Source organism: Mirounga leonina, unplaced genomic scaffold (assembly GCF_011800145.1).
Source record: "Mirounga leonina isolate KUSES-001 unplaced genomic scaffold, KU_Mleo_1.0 Mir_174, whole genome shotgun sequence".
Taxonomy (NCBI): Eukaryota; Metazoa; Chordata; class Mammalia; order Carnivora; family Phocidae; genus Mirounga; species Mirounga leonina.
In genome coordinates this window covers 12,852,922-12,876,322 of record NW_023270451.1, presented here as the reverse complement: position 1 = coordinate 12,876,322, position 23,401 = coordinate 12,852,922, and the positions used below count along the sequence as shown (strand labels likewise).

General features: G+C 34.5%; 1 long non-coding RNA gene across 2 annotated transcripts in view; it reads left to right on the top strand.

The window, feature by feature from the left end:
• Window positions 1–20,468, top strand: part of LOC118020698 — a 415,672-nt gene extending 395,204 nt beyond the window's left edge. For both annotated transcript variants that reach the window (XR_004681985.1, XR_004681984.1), the window contains one exon: window positions 20,379–20,468. This is a non-coding gene — a long non-coding RNA (uncharacterized LOC118020698). The remainder of the gene's footprint in view (window positions 1–20,378) is intronic.
• Window positions 20,469–23,401: the final 2,933 nt, after the last annotated feature.

Genomic DNA, 23,401 nt, shown 5'->3' with positions numbered 1-23,401 from the left:
GCTCTCTGCCCAGCAGGGAGTCTGCTGGAGATTCTCTCTTGCCTTTCCCTCAGCCCCACCCCCTGCTCACATGGGTTCTCCTTCTCTCTCTCTCAAATAAATAAATCTTTTAAAAAAAAAAGGAGTTGCTTGTCCATGATCTCAACTCCAAAGTCTAGAAGATATATATATATATATACACATATATACATATATATTAATGTATACACACACACATTCTCCTTAGTTATAGTCTATAGACCTATTATAAAAAATAAATATAAATTGCCTATGAAGCATTTATTATATTAGCTATACTATTCCTTTTCATACACTTTATTATGCAGTGAATGCCTTTTTTTCTTTCCACTCAAATATAAGCTCTTTGAAGGAAGGGGTTGATTACATCTGCTTAATTTTAGTCCTTGCTACAATACTGAGTACATGCCTTATACATTTTATCAAACAATAAATGTGTATTGAATTTAGAAAGAACATTATTTTTGACATTACCTTTCCCACTGATAATTATAATATAGTCAGGGTTATTGTGAATCTTTTTACCATTTTCATTGATATTGCAGTCTATTTAGCTAGACATATTTTGATATATACTTTATTTTTCATAAAAATAGATAATGATTTTAAGACCATACACTTTCTGATAAATTTCACTCTCTTTGTAAAAAGAAGTTCTGGTGGCTCCTGGCTGGCTTAATCGATAGAGCATGCGACTCTTGATCTTAGGGTTGTGAGTTCAAGCCCCACGTTGGGTGTAGAGAGTACTTAAAAATAAAATCTTTAAAAAAAAAATGAAGAAGAAGAGGAAGAAGAAGGAGGAGGAAAGAAGAAGTAAAAAAGTTCAGGAATAATTTTTGAAATTTCCCATTAGATATTTTTTAAAATGACGTAGTTTGTGATCTGGAATTCTGATTTGGTAAAATATGATTGCCAATGTATAAATAATCATCATTTTGCTATTTATCTGTCAGCCAAAAACAACATTTGCTTTGTTTCAACCATATGTTCTTTTCTTTTTGCTCTATGACAGTCTTGTTTTTGTTCATTCATTGGACCTGACAGATAACTATAAGGGTTTGAATTCCAAAGCCAATTCAGCATTAACTTTATATCCATGACCAATGTCAAATCTGAACTCTATCTAAGAACTGTTGAGTAATCCCACATTAATCTTCTCTGTGTACCAGCTCTGACTAGCACTAATGAACAAAGTTTGATTGGAAACCCCAGTAGATTACTATCATCCTAGAGAGTTTTGTAAGAAACCACCCTATGGATTTATCCCACCCACCTAAGTCAGGCTGCTGTGGCTCAACAATATTTGAAAAGTCTTCATACACCCTGTAATTAAAGAAATCCTTGACTCATGGTGCCAGGAATGTAAGTGGGCTCCACAGTTATGCTGGTAAAATACTAGTTCATTTTTATTTCGTGACACATTTTGCCATTGTGTTGATTTATCATTTTTCAAAATAGGTATGAAAGGTAATAAATAATTAAAAACTTTTTAAGAATGTATTTTTGAATCACACTTAAAAGCTGAAATGCACTACTCTGTTGAAGAGAATAAACAGACATGCATGATTTTAAACTCGTATTTAAAATACAAATATTTGACATAAATATTTTTATTGTGCAGATGTTGTGCTATAACAAAGAAAAATTCGTAGGATATTACTTTTTGTCTGTTATAATACCAAAGAAATTAAATGTTGAATTAAAAAGTAAAATCCTTAGCCTGTGTTGTATAAACTCTGAATGATGGTAATCAACCATGATGCGTGACTAAGGCGCACATCTGTCCATATGATTTATGACAGAATATAATCAGAGAATAAGCTCTCCATTTTTTAAAGAACTATAGTTCATTGTAAGAAGCAGTCATGTGTATATAGAAGCGTGGAAGTATTTTTCATTTATACTATTTCTGTGGGGCTCTTTCCACTTTTCTCTCCAAATTTACTCTTTTTTACACATTGCATGGTACAAGTACCCCCTTGTGAACTTCCACTCAGGAAATGACATGATTTCTTCTCATCAGAGAAATGTTTTCTTTTTAAGAAGTGAATAGTACTTATATTCTGCTTTAGCTGAAGGTGGTCTGTGATACTTGGCATGCTTGATTATGTAATGATTAATACCAAAAGAACATGTAGATTAAAAGCCTTGCTAAAAGGAAGATTAGTAAGCTTTAGCTTCCATACTGCAGTGAATTGTATCTTCAGAGGAGGGACTCGAGCTCTCATGAGTATTTGATATCTTTGATTGGCATAAACATTACAGTATAGAGAAAAAGGCACAATTAGTTTAATGCCTATCTATTGTTAGCTAGTCTTCAGAGATCATTTAAAAAAGAATCTTATCCTTGTTGTTACTTATTAAGTACTTGTTATGCATTTAATTACATTTAGTAATTGATGACATTCTTTTAAAGATTTGTTTAATCTTTACTACAGGCTGACAAGCAGTGTATTATTATTTCCTTCACTTTACAAGTTAGGGGACAGGCTAGAGTTGTAGTCATTTGCCAAAAGGTCACCCAGCAAGTGAAATGGTGGAGTCAAGTTTCCGGTCCAGGCGCTGTGACTCTCATAATTGCTGTACTCCCTGCCTGTTAGGAGTGGAGTCCCTCTTCTCAAATGCAGTCTCCTTGAGGAAGCCCCTAGTGAGTTTAAAGGTAACTGATGTGATTTCTCATTGCTTTAAATCCTCAAAGACTTTGTTTTGTATCTTTCTTAAATTATGCATATTTTCCTTGAATACAATTAAAATGAGGATGATGTGAGATAGTAATTATATTTTACTGAGGTTTACTTTTGAGAAGTATTTGTTCTACAAGTGTTGACTCACTTCTTGTCACAACACCACGATGAAGTAGGTACCATTACTATCCACATTCTACATATGACTAAGCTAAAGTCTCACAACTAATTTACAAAGTGACAATTTGAACCCAGTCTGCTCCCAGATAATGTGCCCTAAAAGTTATTGTCTTGTCATTACTGCTGGATTGTACAGTGGAGAACGATGGTGCTTTACTTAGGCTCTAAAGCACTTTTATAAAGTAGTACCCCAACATTGTAAGTTTACTCGTAATTATCCCCCATCTTGTGTCAGAAAACATGTAAATGTAACTTATGGGAAAAAACTTAGGAAAAACATATGAGAAAGAGTACTTTTATTAATTAATAAATATTTGTGAAATGAAATATGTAACCCTAATATAACCAAAATATAAAAGTAAAGATGAGCTGAGATTGGAATGATCAAATTAGACCTGGCCTTATAAACTATCTGTTCTCCTCCATAGATGGCATCCAAACCTTTTGGTTTTATCTAAGCAGACTAAAATTTAGGAAAATGTAATTGTAATCTAATTGTTATTATCAAATAAAAACCCTCATTCCTAAAGTCAGCAATGAGAATAAAATTCAGCTAAATACATATTTGACGAACATTAGGTAATTTACCAGGATTAATGGCCACTGTGTATTTAGCATACCTGTGGTATAGATCTTTCCGTATGTCTTATCATTTAATCTTCACAATAATCCTGAATGGCAATTGTAATCATACTCTTTTTGCAGGAGAAAAAATGGAGGCACAGAAATTAAGTAACCTGCACTGGGGAGCACAGCATGTAAATTGTAACAGTCCATGTGATTTCAGATTTCTTACTTTCTTACAATACTTCACCCTGCATAACACAAGTAAATAATTGTATGTAGTTTATCTTTTTACTGTGAACTATAAATGCTCTTTGCCCAGGTCTTAATTTATGCAAGTAACTGGGTGACAAAAGGAGAGGTCAGTGCCATTAAATGAAAAAATTAATGTTATAGTTCCCCTAAAATGAGAGGTATAGCACACCACGCAATGCCATGTAAGGAACACCAGGTTTTGGTCAGGAGATAGAAGCAGGAGCAAGGAGAGAACCTTAAGCCTTTAATGGGCTTTCTTCAGGAAAGGCAGTGTAAGGCAGAGACACAGTTTAGGATTGGATAGTTTGTACAATCCCAGCAGGCTTTCTGCTATAGGGGTAGTCCCTAGTGGTCTGGAACCTGGCCCTGGGTTCATTTAGAGCATGGGAAATACGGGCTTAATCTGTGAGTTAGATAAGAAGGTAAGTGGAGATACAACTTTGGATCTACAGTTATTGCACGTGAAAAATATACCCCAGATAAATTCTATACTACCCCCAAGAATAAGCTACCCTGGGAATCTCAGTCTCTCCCCAGGTCTGTAAGGCCCCCAAGAGATGTCAAAACATTATAAGATACAGAAAGTTAAATATAGACATTTAATATAAATATATATTTATATTATATAAGTAAATATATGATATGTATAAATATATAATATATAATGCATATATTATATATAAATAAATATACACATAATACAGTAACTATGACCATAATTAATGTACTTCTAAATTGTGTAATAGCTTTCCCTTTCATGCAGAAAATTACTTAATAAAGATTCCTGTACTGTTCATTTTTGCAAATGGAACCGTATTTCCCTTTTAATTTTTATAAATAATTCTATATAACCAAGCACATGCATTTAATAATATAAGTAGTTGATACTAACAATATGAAATTTACAATTTTGCTAGCAATACAAAACAATTCTTTTCATTTGTTTAATATACTTTTAGAAATTCTCACAGGGCACCTGGGTGGCTCAGTCGGTTAAGCGTCTGTCTTCGGCTCAGATCATGATCCCAGGGTTCTGGGATCAAGCCCCATGTGGGGCTCCCTACTCAGCTGGGAGCCTGCTTCTCCCTCCCTCTCTGCTCCTACACCTTGTTTGTGCTCTCTCTCTTGCGCACTCTCTCTCTCAAGTAAATAAATAAAATCTTAAAAAAAAAAGAATTTCTGCTTAGGTTGGTGCGCCTGGGTGGCACAGTTTGTTAGGCATCCAATTCTTGGTTTTGGCTCAGGTCATGACCTCAGGGTCATGAGATCCAAATCCCCATAGGGCTCCACGCTCAGTGCAGAGTCTGCTTGGCTTTCTCCCTCCTTCTCCCTCTGCTCACCCCCACTCTCTCTCTCTCTCTCTCTATATATATATATATATAATAAATAAATCTAAAAAAAAAAATTCTGCTTAGAAGGAATTCCTGCTAAAACTTAGCAACTTTTTTAGTGTAATAGGAGGAACATACCGTTTTTACTGTATACAGAGAGAGTAAGCACAAAATCTAAAATCTATAGATAGGGAACAAAAATGGCAATACATCATAACACCCAAAGACAACAAATCATTTTCTTATGGGAGCAAGAAAATTTAAATGTATATACCCTGTTAAGTATCATTAGGATTAAAGGTAAAATATTCATTATCACGTGCTCTTGACATATGATCTGGGCATAGGTGATTCCATAATCATAAAAGTGCAGGCCCAAGAAACAAGAAAGAGAATAGAGGTGGGCATGACATCAAACATGGCAACAGGGAAATGGTTCAACTGAAGTCCTTGCTGCTAACTGGGATCTTGATTTCAGTTGACCTATTAGGGAGCTTTACTACCTTCATGTCTTTAAAAGTGTGTTAGAGTCTATGAACTGCTCCTTAGAATGATATTTTTAAATGCAGAAAAGAAAATATATAGTATTTCAAGGAAAAACAATTATATTAAAATTAAAAGAATAGTGCGGCACCTGGGTGGCCCAGTCGTTAAGTGTCTGCCTTCGGCTCAGGTCATGATCCCAGGGTCCTGGGATCGAGTCCAGCATCGGGCTCCCTGCTCGGCGGGAAGCCTGCTTCTCCCTCTCCCACTCCCCCTGCTTGTGTTCCCTCTCTCTCTCTGTCTCTCTCTGTCAAATAAATAAATAAAATCTTAAAAAAAAAATTAAAAGAATAGTAAAAAGAACAAATTTGCGATTTAATAATGCATGCCTTTTGAAATTAAAGCATTAAATAAGAGGATCTAGTAGAAGATCTCATAATACCATAACTTGAAAGAAATGATCAGTATAAATGGCATTCTAAGATTTCTTAAAGAAATATATCCTGATATGAAAATATCTGATTTCACAGTGATAGGTATGGCTGTCACCACTGTGGTTTGTTACTTACATTTGTTTGAAATTTAGTAATTTTTTTTTTTCTAATCCAAGTTATTGACCACCTGAATTTTTCACAACGTTCTTGGTGTTCTGTGAAGCCTGGGTACAAAGCTTTGGGATTCTTAGGAATCTTTTTTCATGAAGTTAAGGAAATGTTTATGTCAGTGTCTGTCTTTGCCATCATCTGCTTCTTTACTTGCTACCCCCTTCCAGCTCATTGCCCTTCTAGTTACTGTACCTCAGAAAAAACAATTACATTTGTGTTTTTTTACAAAAATTGCCAAGCACTTCATCAGGGCTTGGCATGAGTAAGCTAAGCACTCTGTGGCCTATCTATCCTTCCAGCTTCCCTTCTCCCACTAAATGTCCCTGGTCAAAAAACTGATGCTAAAAGGCCACCAGAGCCTAAGAACTGTATCTTAGTATCAGGTTCAATAATCTTTTCAAATCAATTCTGTCACTGAATATCCATGTTCATGGAGTTTTCTCTCCCTCGACGTTCATATAAAGTGAATTAAAAATAACTCCCTGAAATGTTGTCAGAATTGACATTATATAAAGTGCTTTAAAAAGGCTTTGAGTTATAATAAATGCCCAATAATAGCAGTTACTGCTATCTTGAACTCTGGGATTTGGTGGCTGATGCATGGTGAATTGCTATACTAATCAGCATCTGTGTAGTAGATAAGGAAAATTGAAATCCCTTGAAATGAGGCTTCATGTTTTATTCAACCTTGTTTATTTGCATTATCTGGTGAGTATGTAACATTAGTGATGATCATTTACATAAAGATAGTTAAGCAATACATTCCCAAGACCATACCTACATATATAGTGAGGATGTCTAAGTGATTAGATCTCAAGCAAGTTGGCTTAGTTGATATCTGGGTGGTGGTATAGTATTCTAACACACAATTCACATACAGGTGTGATAAAGGTGACCGTATAAAAAATATTATTGAGCAAATGCAGTGGTACACAAAAGTCATTTTATGCCACTGACCCATTTGTTCTATTCTACATATGTTACTGGGCACAAAAAGAACTCACTTATTTACACAATAAATGATAAAGACAGAGCTTTTAATGATTTCTTTATTTAAACTACGTTTCAAAATTGTGATGACATCATTTTTATTAACAATTAGTTGGTGATTATCAATTTGGTATTAACATTTAATAGCTAAAGAAAGCACAGGACTAAATGTGGAAAAGCCATATTTCTATTTTTTAAATGATACCAGTATTTGAAAACATACCAATTTCATACTAAATGCCCACGAATTATGTATCATTCATTTTAATGGATGAGGAAAAGGAGACTCAGATCTGACCTAAAAGCCATTTGATGGACAATTTGTTTTGCTCATTTCATCATTCGTACTTTGTTTCTTTCACTGTATAAAAATGTAGCCGATAGCTCCAGACCAATTGTTTTTTAGGAAACAAATATATCTTTTCAAATGATATTTATTTCAAAGCTTAATTAGAAAGGAGGCATTTTTATGACAGTTTTGCAGTTTCAGGAGTTCCTGAAGTAGTTGCATTTTCGTGGAGTTTGTCCTAAGAAATGCTGTCCACCAGAGAGCAGTTATTTCAGTTAAATAATTTATTGGCAACTCAGCGACCGTCGTAACTGATGAAATATGTTGCGACAAGGAGTAGTCAAGTATAGTGAATGTGAAATGCACTGCGAATTTTAGAAGAGGTAGAGCATATGCCAGGAAAAATGAAGAGTAATGCCTATAAAATAATGATTATATTTGTTATTAATAGTTTTAGGCTGAAAAAATAGTGATATTTAGGGAAAGAGCAGTTGTGTCAAAATAGAAATTAAAACTAAAAGAGCGACACTATGCCAAAAAAAAAATTATTAGCCTATTACTTTTAATACCTAGAAAGGATGAGATGTCACTGACTACATAATATCATGGGTAACTATCATATAGCCTGTATGTAATTTTCTATACACAGCACACTTGTCCCTAGAAAATCAGAGTAAAACTTAGGAAATTAAGTGAAATGGAAGAAGAAGTAAAAGTGCACTCTTAGCTTTACTGTTTTCACAGTTACTATCAGTGACCCAGTTTTATTTTGTCTTTTTCCCCTCCAAGGAAAGAATCTATACATTATTTCCACAGGTTTTGTATAAAAGTCCCTCAAGGCTACATGCAACTAATGCTTCTTTGGGACAAATGTAGCCTGAGGGATGGAAAGAGTTTTTTGGGTCCAAAAGCTGAATCTTACATTAATATGGAGAAGTGTCCTATTAGGATGATGGGTACCCGCTAATAGGAGAACTTCCTAATGTGTGAAAAAAAATTTTTTTTTTTTTCTGGTATCATGAGCTTTGTGCTCGGTGCACTGGTTTATTTGGAGCCTGCTACTTGTGAAAGCTTCACCTTTTCCATTTTTAGAAAATGTGAGGCAGCAAAAAGGTTTTTGACAAACTGCAGATCCTGCAGAGTTTAATCAGCTTGATTGGGGGCACCCCACTGCTCTCCTTGTCTCTTATTTTATTTGACCACTAGCAGTTTGGAAAAATTTTCTTCTATTGGATTATAGTTTTAAAAGAAAGTGAAAGAATGTGACTTGGGAAGATTAAAAATCTGCTTTATAAAAAATCATCAGCAAGTCCTAGGAAAGAAGACTCACAGGAGCTCTGAAATGGTAATTCATGCTCTCTCTCTGTTTCTCAGTGTTTTCAAGTAGTATACTTTTAATCTTTAATGAGAGATACGATACAGCATCAGTGTACTCTCTATGATGCAAAAGCAAAGGAGTTTTGGGTATGTGACTTAGTAGATTTTTAGTTTGTGCACCTGCATTCTGTATGTTATGAAATAGGTCCTTTTCTCAGCCCCAGGATTTTAAATTATTATTATTTGAAAATATTAGCTGATTTGCTTCCAAATAGTTCTTCATGTCAGTGCCTATTTTGCTTTCAATGTTAAGTTAAAAATGGTACATACAACTTAAGGCAGTAGTCTTTCTAACTAAAACAATTTTATCTCAATTTCTCTTGAATGAAAATGAAAGAAAAATATGAGAAAATGGTAAAAAGCATGTTTAGTTTGAAAACAGGGAACACTTTTTAAAATAAATAACAAAAGACACAAGAAAATGAAGTTAGAGGAAAAGGACCCAAACTTTAAAAAGTGAAAAGAAAAAAAATTAGTACTACAAAAATACTAAGAGGAAGTAATCTCTGCAATTTTAACCAATGTATATATTAATTTTAATGCATATATTTAAATTGGGTAAATTTATAATGAAAAGTAATAGCATCAAAATATCTTACATAAAGATTTTACATCAAGATTTAGTATCAGAGTAAGGTATTTGAATATAATTCAAAACATAAGTTTTTGTAAATTTCTTTGAAGGAATTCTTAACCATAAACCTGAAACATTTGCTAAATTTCATTATTTATAACAAAAATATGTAATTGATTGCCTTTATCAGTATTGTATGGTCGTTTTTTATATTATTGTATCACATTAAAAACAAAATGGAGAGAAACTTCGTTGGCTAGAGATTGCTTACATAATTGTTTAGGAAGGCAATAAACTACTACAAGACTGGTTATAACAGAGAATTTAGATAATGTCGCATTATTTGTTTGTATCCTATGATTTTATGACTTAATGACTATAGCTGATATTTCAAAAAACAGAGCTCAAACTTGTATGTATTATTTTTGTGCCAATCACCAAAGAAGAGAAAGTGTGTAGACTTTCGTATCTTGCGATCTTTTCTCCATGGGGCTTGTGTCTCTATGGTGTCATCAATAAAACCAAGGTCTTCAAAAGTGAAAAATATCTGAAGAACAGTTCATGTTCTCTCTAGCCTAAAGGTTTACATTTGCATATTCTACCTGTGCAGTGAGCTGACAAATTTACCAATTACATTTATGTATCTTTAAATTTCAACTTGATATGATGCTTTAGAATCTTTGCAGTATTATTTTGATAAGGTTAATTACCCATTTGGAAATGAATGGCTTACTGACCCAATCCTCCCAGCTAGCACAGTTAGTAGAAAATCATCCACCACAGAGAACTTCTCCAGATAATAATCTTTTCAGTAAGTTATTTACTTATTCCTCATATTTCTACAGTACTGTGAAAGACTTATTATGAGATTGAAACGAATCAAACTACTTTCCATTAGTGTTGCATTGTTCTTTTTATATCCAGAGAAAACCAGATTTTAGTCAGAAAAATGGCTTTCTGACTAAATCTCACATGCCATTTCCCTGGAATTTCTCCCGCTGTACTGAGACAGACAGGGCATAAAATGAGTCCTTTCTACAGCAGTCATTGCTTGGCTGAGCAAAAGCAACTATCATCTCTGACATGCTGTTTTCTCTGCACCTCTGGCTTCTGGGCACTTTTGATTGTAGTGTTCAATCAGTGAGGCTACACTAAGTTGTGCCACAGTAACAGATGGTCTCAACATCTAGGTGTCTTTATAATAATAAAGTTTATATATTGCACATGTTGTATGTCCCTCCTGGGACAGTTAAGGCTCTGCTCCAATCTTCTAAAATGAAGAAGCAGATCTATCTGAGACCTACTAATCTCAGAGCAGAAGGAAAAGAACAAGGGAAGAACCATGAGCTGGGTTTTGAAGCTTCTGCTCAGATGCGGCACGTTTATTTGCAGTCACATATCATTGCCCAAAGCAAGTCATATGACTATGTAAAAAGTCACTGGTGCTGGAAATCTAATCTTCCCGCAGGGACTGGCCCAATGGGGAGCAGCAACACTCATCTTGACGACGATACAATCTACCCGAAGTCTGGTCACAAATATTCACTTCCCTCTGTTATATAAAATTCCATCTCATCACAGTGTCTGACTCAAAATCTAGAACCAGATGAAGATCTTAATCTGAATAACTAGGAACTAAAAAAACCATTTATCTACTTTATCCCCCTGCCCAACCACACACACACACACACACACACACACACACACACACTTCTAATACACTGTAGTGGAACAGCAAGATACTTTTAATCAGAAAGGAGAAGTGAATTACAAAGCAGTCACCATGTTGACCATAGCAGATTTGAAATCATAGTGGGCATGATCCTTTCCTGGTTCTGGGAATTTCCTGGAATGTTCCCTGATTGCTCCCCAGTTCTAAAGTCAGCCAGTAATTGCCTAGCCTGTTATTCTCTATCATTCTTGGCTCTACCCTCTGACAGATCTTTTACATTATTCTTCCTCCTTGACATTATCTGAAATGGGCATTGTAGAATATGCCCCCCGGCAGGCTAAGCAGCTTTCTTAGTCTGATCTTGCTGCCAGTAGAAATTTGGGAATTCTAAAGTTTACTTTAAATATTGAACACTCACATTCTCTTTTATTCCAGGCTGATAACTCATTTGGCAGCACAACTTTCTCGAAACATAGTGGGCTTTTATTTATAGTATCTTATTTTATTCACAACCATGCACCAATAGCCTCATCCATGATTTTTTTCTCTAAACTCAGGTACCTTGTGTTTTTTGGCTTCTAAAAGACTTGTACCCTTTTTCATTCTATTTTCTCTGAGTCATTTCATCCAAAGGAAAGTATTTACTGGCTGCTACCTTAATCAGTACAGAGATACCCTTGATTTGCTTTTTGCTAAGATGCTGAGTTACAATTAGTTTTTGCAACTCAAAGCTTTCCACAATTTTCTCTTTTACTAATTGGAGATAAGAAACAGTTTCATCTTTCAATGCCGAAAGGCCTGTAGATTCCAGATTCTCTCTGTTCCTGTTGACTCTGTCTACCAACTGGCCAGTACCAACTAAGGTATGAGCATAACTTGAAGACACAGCTCATTTAGAACAGTGTTTGCTTCCCAAGCATTAGAATTTTGCAGTTTTACCAAATGTTTCTCCATTGCGTTACATGGGTTGCCATCTTTCCAACCTCCAGAAAAAAATTGCTTACTACCTACTGCTTGACCTCAGGGCTGATCTATAATTTATTGTCACTGTAATACATTACTTCTAAGCACCAAATTTCATATCAATTAGCACAGGCTAAGTTTACGCTCAGGTAATTAATGGCTCTACAATAAGAATAAACATTTTTCTTTATCACTTACATGATAATTATTTTGTGTGATGGTTTCAGTTCTGCTTCATTATTTTCTACCCAGACTCGGGAACTAGTGTATATCCCCAGGAAGAAAGGTGATGACCAAACCATGTTGTGGCCCCTACAGCTTCTGCTCAGAAGTAGACCACGTCACTTTTACTCACACTTTATTTTCCAAAGCAAGTTACATTGCTCACTCTTAAGTCAAAGCAGTGGGAAGTATGATCTTCCTGATATGGAAGGACACAGTAGGGCAGGGATGTAAATATTTTGACAATATGCAATCTTACACATTTGTCCTAGAAGAGACATAGCTTGAAAGTACATAGAATTTGGAGTTCTATGACTAAGGCCTGCTACTTATTGAGTATACTAACATGCCAGTTGCTTGACATTTTTGGATAATTGTTGTTTTTCTAATGGAGCTAATAATGCTGATGCTGCGTATAAATATTTGGCTTGATATTACTAAGATTAGTATAATATAGTGATCTGTTTCACATATATAATATTAGATACTGGGGAAAAAATAGAGTGCCTTGTGATATACAGTTTACAAGATACCTAAATATATGTTTGTAATTTTTATTTCCCTAATGTTTCCAAGAAATTAAGCCATAGATTTATGTCAATCTCTTCCTGATTAGAATTTTACCTCTTGATCTAATTACAAAACTAGATACATTCACTGAGTGAAGCCTGAGGGGTTTTTATAGACAGGAGACTATCAAAAAATCTTAGGACATGGGCCACGTCTACAATGAACTTAGAAGCTATAGGAGACATGCTTGAAGGTTAGAAAAGGTGGATGTTATATTTGTTAAAAAAAGATTTCTCTTCACTCATCGGCTTTTACCTGTGAACATTGCATACACTGCTAGACCTTTCTATCAAAAGCCTGCTCAACAAGCACAGTTTTACCTATTAAGTGTAAAAGGGAATATGGCACCATTCAACTTAGGAGGAAAGAAAAAAAAAAGTTTCTTAACAGGTAATTAAAGGATGAAAGCCTATTGTTAAAATGTTTGAGACAACAGAAAAGGACAATAAGGAATTAATTTGATTTATTCTCAAATAACTGTGAATTGCACAATAAATAGCTTGAGACTTATAGACTTAGTTTCATTATTCCTATGTAATTACTACTGTTTTACTCTCAAAATTAGATTCTTTTGATTTTGAGGGCAAAAGAATTTCAGGAAAAAAAATAATTGTTTAAAAGTATATCACAGCTGATATTATCAAAAAAAATGATAAATAACAGTGCACGATTTAGACTCAAGTGGTCACTGTGGTTAAAAACATCTGATATTTTATTCGCAAAGTTTTGAAAAGAAAAATGCTAAATCTACATCCCAAATAACTTTAGAAAAGAGATGTTGCAAACATCAGGAAGCTTCAAAAAATATTTGTATCAATAATGTTTATAACTATGATTAAGAAATTGTAGATTCAAAGTCTTCTGACAAATCATAGATATTCAGGATGAGAAAGGCTACATATTTAGAATAAGTGATCACATATATTCAGAAGGAAATAGGCATTCCAAAAATTTTGTTGGTACTAAGCTCTTGGGTGATTCAAGCTTAAAGTCTAATTAAAATGTAACAAAGTATGTACAAATCAGTTAAGGATTCTCCAAGGTGTATATATGTGTGCTGTGTGTTTGTGTGTGAAACACACACATGCATACGCATATGTGTTGTTCATATGTTATACATGATAGCAGATATTTTATAAATTGCATATGAATGTACATAATGCATATATATTATGAGATATATATAAATGAAAATTTACAAGATAGCATTATTAACATGTGTGTATATTCAAGCATTTAAGCTATAGCTGATTAGTTCTGTAATAGTTCATAAAATTTTTGTTCATTTTTGAAAGGGAAATTTGTTTTCAATTTTTGTAATTGTAATTTTTATTTTAATTTTTAAAATTGTAATTTTTAAAAGCCTTCAGAAATTATCCTTTATCATTGGAGTTCTCTTCACCTCTTAATGACCTAAAACTGTCCTAAGAAATGTGTCCAGGCTGATTTAAAGTCTGCTAAAAAAGAAACGGGCAGTTTATTTCAGACAACAATTGTCCTGACGAGTCTTAAAGTAAGGACAACTGCATTAATTGCCTATTTGTGTATACTTTCTACTCTCACTGAAACATAAAAATGATGTTTTTAGTTTCATGTCTCTACTCTAAATTTGGGACAATCAATGACAGTTTAGGGTGTAGAAATTTCTTGCTTACAAAATAGATACCGTGCAAATATTTTAATTAAATTGTATTTATTTTCAGCCTATGTCAGAACCAGTCTGAGATTGGATGATACGGGCCTGTTTTAGGTCTTTTGAAACCCTAGGTGTCATTATTTGTTTTGGTGTTTCAAATATATTAAATAGCATTTCAAATATATTAAATCTACCTTTGTCCTACATTAAACACTTTTCTTTGTTTATATTAAAAATTTGACAGGACTTTATAAGTTTGCCCTTTCATTATTTTTTTTTTTAAGATTTTATTTATTTATTTGAGAGAGAAAGAATGAGAGAGAGTAAGCACATGAGAGGGGGGAGGGTCAGAGGGAGAAGCAGACTCCCTGCCGAGCAGGGAGCCTGATGTGGGACTCGATCCCGGGACTCCAGGATCACGACCTGAGCCGAAGGCAGTCGCTTAACCAACTGAGCCACCCAGGCACCCCTTGCCCTTTCATTATTATCTTCTGGGATGTTTTCAATAATTATTACGCATCTTGAGGGATAATTGCAGAGTAATTAAGAGTGATTAACAGTAAAAATCTTAATTATAAGAAGTTTCAATTTAATAATTAAGGTTGAGAGGTTAAGTTTAACAGGCATTTAGTTTCATATCCCTTAATATCTGATTTGCATCTTTTCTCATATTCTAGAAGCCATATTAATTTTTTAAAACCTAAATATTTTTCCGGGACCTTGAAAAGTATATGTTTGATCCCTGAGCAATTTTCTCTAGTGCCTAATGAGATTCAGCCCCAGATGTATGTACTCGAAATCTTGACTATGCATCTTTAATCCTCTGTTTCCAGACTTGGAGCCTTGATCACCCCTGTAGTCTAATTTGGATTCTTACCCCTAAGCTTCCTGAGCATTCAGTACTTGGGACCATCATCATCATATTCATTGCGTTGTACTCTAGTCATTAATTTAGTTGTCTGATTCTCAGTAACATAAAAGAAGAAGATGAGAACACATTCATTTATTTACTCAAATATATACAGCCATTCAAATACATACATCCACTTAAAATACATATTCATTATATATATTTAAATGCTACTCTCTGGGCGCCTGGGTGGCTCAGATGGTTAAGCGTCTGCCTTCAGCTCAGGTCATGATCCCAGGGTCCTGGGATCGAGTCCCGCATCGGGCTCTCTGCTCCTTGGGAGCCTGCTTCTCCCTCTGCCTCTCTCTCTCTGTCTCTCATGAATAAATAAATAAAATCTTTAAGAAAAAAAATAATAAATAAATGCTACTCTCTGCCAGGCTTTGTTCGATTCACTAAGGGTATAATGGCAAATATAAATCAAGTCCCCACCCACTAGAGGTTATATTTTAGCTGCACACCTAATTTAATTTTGCACCTAAAACGTTGCCTAACATATTGGATATAGATAATAAGTATTTTTAAATGCATAAATAAATAAATAAATAAATAAATAAATAAATAAATAAGGAAATTGTGCAAGTAAACATAAGAATGAAGTTATTTAAATTTACACACTGTAATACAATTTAAGTGTTCAGGACAACACATATCTTCAAGTTATTTGAAATATAATACATCTACTAATGCAAATCAAAATCAATTGGAATTCTGCATTGTAAATGAAATTAAACCTCAGTTGATTAGTTTTTAATTTATTCATATGTTTTTCCCAAATGGCCTCATCCTCCCATCTTCTCATAAGAGACAAAGAGAAGGAGAGATGGAGAAAGGAAAGGAGGAGGATTGAGAAAGAGAGAGCGAGAGAGAATGTGCTTAAATTTGGAATGAACTTCTCTAAAAATATTAATGACAATTTTAAGTCTTTCCAATAAATTTGCTATGTTATTTTTAAAGAAAATGACCAATGTAGGTTTCAATTCAGCTAACTCCTAGTAAATCATTGTTTAAAGAAAATAAGTGGAGCAGAAAGTAAAATGTTACACTTGTTCTTAGTACATCCCTGTAGGAACTGGCAGACATCAGATTTGTCAAAGTCACAACTTCTTTAGAGTTTCCAGGAGAACACCAGGATCAAAGAAAATAAATAGATAAGATAAAGACTTACACTTTATTTGCAATAGGAGTTTCCCATTTAAGATTCACTTGTTACTATCATTTTAGAACAAGTTAAAAGTATGCTGGTTAGGAATCTTTACCTGACACTAATGGAACCTCCTTTGACAGGTTTTTTTGTTGAAAAATTATATGGTGTGAATTGAAAAAAAGAACTGTCAGGTTGGATCAGATATTTTGTATCTGCAGGTGCCTACTTGGCTCCTATAATGTTCCCAACAATAGGTGGAAAAACTCCTCTGTGCCAGAGGATTCTCTACATTATCAAAGAAGATGCATATTTTCATTCTGTCAAACTAGTATATTTTAATCATAGTTATAGCTATTGAATTAACCAATATTCCAAGTGTTAGTTTTTTTTCCCAGCATGATGGTTCCATTTGATCAATTGCATATAGAGATAAATGAAGTAGTAAAACGTCCATTGTGTAATAAGCTGTTTTAATTAAGTTATCCACAGCATTTTTTCCCCAGTATTTTGTTTCGACCAATGTTTTATTGTTAACTAGAGAACTGTGTTCATGGCATAGATTTTACCAATGTTTGTAGTATATTTTCCTATCAGTTCCAGTTTGTTTATAGTTATAACTATATTATATTTTGCTTCTCCACCCCCCTCTTATCATTTCTTCCTCACTCATTACTCACGAATTTTATTGCTATTTCTGGAACAATCTATGTACAATCTTGCCTCAGGACCTTTGTATTTATTACTCCTTTGGTCTTAAATATAAAAATATTTTTTGCTTCTCCACCTCCCTCTTATCATTTCTTTCTCACTCATTACTCACGGATTTTATTGCTATTTCTGGAACAATCTATGTACAATCTTGCCTCAGGACCTTTGTATTTATTACTCCTTTGGTCTTAAATATGCCTCCCAGTTTCTTCCTTCAGACTTCAGGTAAAATGTCACCAACTCAGAGAGGACTTACCTGACCATTCCAAGCAAATTAATACTCAACCACCTTTGATCCTCTTATTTTATAGCACCTACTATCACCTGACATTATATTATGCATTTGTATATTATTTGGTTTATGGTTTATATACAGTTTAAGTGTCTCAAGGCCAGGCACATCAGTTATGCTGCCTAAAATAGTGCCTGGCACATAGTGAATAATAAATATTTAATGAATTAATAATACATATTTACATGGGTTATGAACAATTAGACCAGTTAAGGTTTATGAAGCTGTTCATGAAATAGTTAGAGCATTCATATCAGGATAATAGAAAATTCAAACATATAAAAAATGGAAGCCCTTATATTTGGAATAAAACTTCCCTTTCTTTAGGCTTCCAATAACAGAAGTCAGGAGATCAGAATGCTGAAGTGTTCTGACCTGCCCCTCTGCAGGCCTTTAGGTTTTCATGTGCAGGAGATTCAACCAAAGATAGGAGTGAAGCCATCACCAGAAGGGCATAAGAGATCACCAGTGTGCTCAGAGTAAGTTGATCTCTTACTGGCCATAGGATGCCTTCTGCGTAAGTCAAAAGGAAGCCCACACATGGTGTACGTTCCTCTTCTACAGGCCACCACAGTTGCGGGTCAAGGGGGAACCTGTTCCAGCCTAAAGATGTCCATCAGAAGTCAAGAAAAATTCACACATCCTTTGCTGGGTCAGAGAGCACTATCATCAAGCATCAAATAGTTATCCTGAAGCCCTGAACACCCCTGACAAGACCTCACAACCATCCCCCTATCCCCACTGACACTGGCAGCCTCATCACTATGGACTGTCTTGGGAAAATTGGGATTTGATTTCTCATGCCTGCTCTCTCATTTTATGTCGGTGGCTAAAAGGAACCCAAAACTTCCAAGGCATTCCTGATTCCCAATCTAATCTTCATCCCGATTCCTCTCTGCCTCCTGATACCCTTTCACCATGCTGCTCTGTTGAACTCACCAACAAAGCCCCTTTATCTTCAACCACTTTTATGTAATTTTCCCTTATCTTCTCTCTAAATGAAGCCTGATTCTTCTTTGATGACCCTGCTTCTCATACCAGCCTCTGAGAGACGGCTAGTTCCCTACCACACCACTTAAATCACTGAGATTGGAGGTGAGGCGATGTTCTCTTGCTCTTCCTTGTCACTTCCAAAACAGTCTCCTTCCTCCTCCCTAAAACCTCCTCCCTGTGATCTCATGGCATTAGCGGATACCAGCTGCTACTTCTCTTTATAGAAGTCTTTTACCAACCTCTGGTTACTTCCTGTCTTCTGTTAAGATTTTAGTTTTAGCTTACTGCCTCTCTCTCCAACATCTTTCTTGTCATACAGTATGATAATTTCAATACCCACGTAGACTTCAAAAACACTAGTCTCTCAGTTACTTGACTCCTCTCCCCCAAAGATCTTGTTTTCCACCCTATCACTGTCTTGAAATAATTTCACTATCATGTGATACATGTGTCCAAGGAATATTTAACATGGTATTGACATTGGAGTTTCAGTGTTTGCATTTACACTTGGGGTCATAGATTATCTGTTTACTTACTTATATACCTAGCATAAATTCTTTGCTTAAATCAACTCTTAAAGTTTTCCCCAATCCTATTGGATTGTAAGGGATCCAACAAAAATATGCTATATAAATGCATATAGGATAATATAGTCCATGTTTCTCAAAAATATAGTAATCTATACTGATCTGTTGAATCACAGATCTGTACCTCTGAAACAAATAATACATTAAATGTTAAAAAAGAAGAAGAAGATAGCAGGAGGGGAAGAATGAAGGGGGGGAAATCAGAGGGGGAGATGAACCATGAGAGATGATGGACTCTGAAAAACAAACTGAGGGTTCTAGAGGGGAGGGGGTGGGAGGATGGATTAGTCTGGTGATGGGTATTAAAGAGGGCACGTTCTGCATGGAGCACTAGGTGTTATATGCAAATAATGAATCATGGAACTCTACATCAAAAACTAATGATGTAACGTATGGTGATTAATATAACATAATAAAAAAATAAAAAAAAATATATAGTAATCTAGAAATATTCTGTATTTCTCACAAAATGTACGGTAAAAAAACAGGAGTGGATGTAACTATGAGAGAAATACTACTTCAGAATGTAGTTTCTATGACTTAAATAAGATTTAAATTGTTTAATAAGGTTAGTACTTAGCCAGTGAATCTCTATTGCATACTTTTTTTGTTTTGACCAATTTGTGTATTTTCTCGCTGAGATATTTTTAAGTCTCTGGCCCAGATTTGAGTGGTCTTTATTTTGTTTTCTAAATTATTTCCATTATTCAAATGTGAAATACTGCATGATTACTGACAAAGCATCTGTTTTAGTAAAATAAAATTATTCAAAGGATGTTTTTATTTCATATTTTGAGAGATTTAATTATTTAAAATTTCTACTTACTTTGCATATGTTGTATAATTTCCTTATTTGGTGAGGAAAAAAGCTTTTGTTAAAGCAAAATCCAGTTACTTGCTAACAGTGCCATGAAATTACTGCTTAGCTTGGTTGTCAGTGTGAGCCTTTCATCATCAGTAGTGAAAAGTGTTAATGACATCATAGAATTATAGACAAATCAATAGAGCATGTTAGAGTTTCAACTAATTCTCAAATAAATCAGTTATTCTTTACCAGAGTCAGAGCCTAAATAATGAATAATTTCAAAGTACCTCAAATCCAATTAACGATTACAAATCGTAATTTGGTTAAAGGAGGCAGAGTGAAATGTTTGTCAGATTCAATGTCTACCTCCCATAATGCCTTTTTCCTTCCTACATTACATTTTCCTATGCAACCTTTAGAAGACATTTATACTGACTTTTAATTTAGTGGAGCACCTATTAATTGATTGCTAATTGTTTGAATTATATTGGAATTCTAAGAATGAATTTGTTTATTTTTGTAGGATACTTAAAGTGTCCAGAAACTTAAAATAACCAATTGGATTGAACAAATGTACCTCAGGAATTAAGAAGTTTTCCAGAAGGAGGTAAGAGATCTTAAAATATGCACACATTTGCATGTTAATGAGTTTTGGTGAAAATATAGATATACTAGTATATTTCTTTGATGTATAATTTAGAGGATAGTTTTTAAAAAATTAAGGGCACTTTCTGTTTTACTTAAATAATCTTTTATTCTGTGGAATGACTTGGATATATGAGATTGCTGTAACATTTCAAAAAGAAAATGGTTTGTAGGGAAGCCACATTGCCACTTCAAAATGTCAAGATCTGGATCGCTACTATTTTGCCTTTTTTTTTTTTTTTTAATCTTTATATATAGGACTTAGACTGGGTTTGCCATGTTCCCCAAGAGCCACAGAGCAAAGATAGCTGATGTGTGGGCAGATTGCCATTAAGAAAGATCCGTTGGCTAGCCTGCCCCTTCTACATTTCCTGGACCACATATGGTTACCATCAACTAGAATCCATTCAAAGGCTTGAGTGCCAAGCGCAGAGGGAAGAGTCAGTTTTTAATGTGTTAACACTATCTTAATTTTGACCTAAGATGTGAGACTGAAATATTACCCTTAAAGTAAAATACACTTAGAAATCTGAATGAATACATACTACTTTTTTTTAACCCTCTTTAACTATAAATGTTCCTCAGGCTTCATTTCATTGTAAGTACAAAGAAAATTTGGCTGCGTTAGGCTTACCATCACACTTTATTATATATATTGCTACCAGCAGGAATTGCTATTAGAAGAAATGAATAAAGGAATTAAAACATATATTTTAAGATCTAGGACTAGTGCATGGGAATTGTAAGAAAAAAAAAAAAACCTGAATCTAAATATTATTTCCCTTATAGGTGTTTGAGTTGAATAAAATTCATTTATTAATTTTATTTTATTTCACTAAAACTAAAGAAGTCCAAATTTTATTAAATCCCTTGGGATTTAATTAGATGATTATTTCTATTTAATGTGAACAAACGCTTTTTTCCTCAGTTTTTCATAATTAGTATCAAGAAAACTAAGATTTTTTTTTTAAAGATTTTATTTATTTATTTGAGAGAGAGAGAATGAGAGAGAGTACATGAGAGGGGGGAGGGTTAGAGGGAGAAGCAGGTTCCTTGCTGAGCAGGGATCCCGATGTGGGACTTGATCCAGGGACTCCAGGATCATGACCTGAGCCGAAGGCAGTCGCTTAACCAACTGAGCCACCCGGGCGCCCAAGAAAACTAAGATTTTTAAGAATTTTAAGGAAATTACAGTTGCTATATGGAAGCATCACATACGCAAAACATTTATCAGGTAAGGAAAAAATTTAGTGATATGAGTTGAACATTGAAGCTGTTAAAGTTAATACCAAGTCATTATGGATTTTTAATTTTTTATGGCACGTCTCATATCTTTCTTTTTAAATTTAAATTCAGTTAGCCAACATACAGTACATCATTAGTTTTTGATGTAGTGTTCAGTGATTCATTAGTTGTGTAACACCCAGTGCTCATCAGATCACGTGCCTTCCTTAGTGCCCGTCACCCAGTTACCCCATCCCTCTACCCCCCTCCCTTCTGCAACCCTTAATTTGTTTCCCAGAGTCCAGAGTCTCTCATGGTTTGTCTCTCCCTCTGATTTCTTCCCATTCAGTTTTCCCTCCCTTCCCCTATGATCCCCTGCACTCTACCTTATATTCCACATATGACTGAAACCGTATGGTAATTGACTTTCTCTGATTGACTTATTTCACTTAGCATACCCCCCTCAAGTTCCATCCACATCCTTGCAAATGGTAGATATTCATCCTTTCTGATGGCTGAGTAATATTCCATTGTATATATGAACCACATCTTCTTTATCCATTCATCTGTTGAAAGACATCTCAGTTCCTTTCACAGTTTGGCTATTGTGGACATTGCTACTATGAACATTGGGGTGCATGTGCCCCTTCTTTTTACTACATCTGTATCTTTGGGGTAAATACCCAGTAGTGCAATTGCTGGGTCGTAGGGTAACTCTATTTTTAACTTCTTGAGGAACCTCCATACTGTTTTCCAGAGTGGCTGCACCAGCTTGCATTCCCACCAACAGTGTAAGAGGGTTCCCCTTTCTCCACATCCTCACCAACATTTGTTGTTCCCTGTCTTGTTAATTTTAGCCATTCTAACTAGTGTAAGGTGGTATGTCATTGTGGTTTTGATTTGTATTTCTCTGATGGGAAGTGAGCACATCTCATATCTTTAGTACTGGTAGGTCAACAAAGACTCCAAAATATGACTTTTGTATTGCCAGTTCTCTGTATGTATACATACATATATACATGCATATAAACACATCTATACATATGTATAAATATTCATTATTGGGTTAGGTTAATTTTTAGCCTTCCACAGTACCAGTTTCCTGGATGCTAATTTTCATTAGTGCATCCTGTGCTCAAATACTAAACATTACTTTCTTTTTCAGCAAATAAGAACCTTCTAATTTTCCAATTACAGTTGCCTCATAGGGCACCAATAAAGGAGCAAAAATTCACAAAATGCATTTCTTGGATACTAATTAAAATCTGCTCCAAATTTATGGAGGCCAAAGTCAAACATAGTATATACTTGAAGATGTATACTTGAAGATCAAGTGAGTTTTTCAAAATTAATTTATAAACACATCAACAGTCCAAATGGATGAGTCTTAAATTATTGAATGTAATTAACAATGTACATGTGGGATTGAAGTAAGATAGTAATTAGTAGTCAACTAATGCATTTTTATTAAAGTCCAAGTAGCAAATTCAACTAAAACCTGATGAAATTTACTTCCAGGTATTGCATCTAATGGAACTATTTGCAGAATTAAACTTTTGATTCTAGGCTTTGATTAATACAGATGTAAACTGATTATTATTGGTTTGTTGGAAAATGTGATCTGGTCATCCCAAACGAGGACTTGAGATTTTTTTTTTTTTTTTAATGTCCATTTCA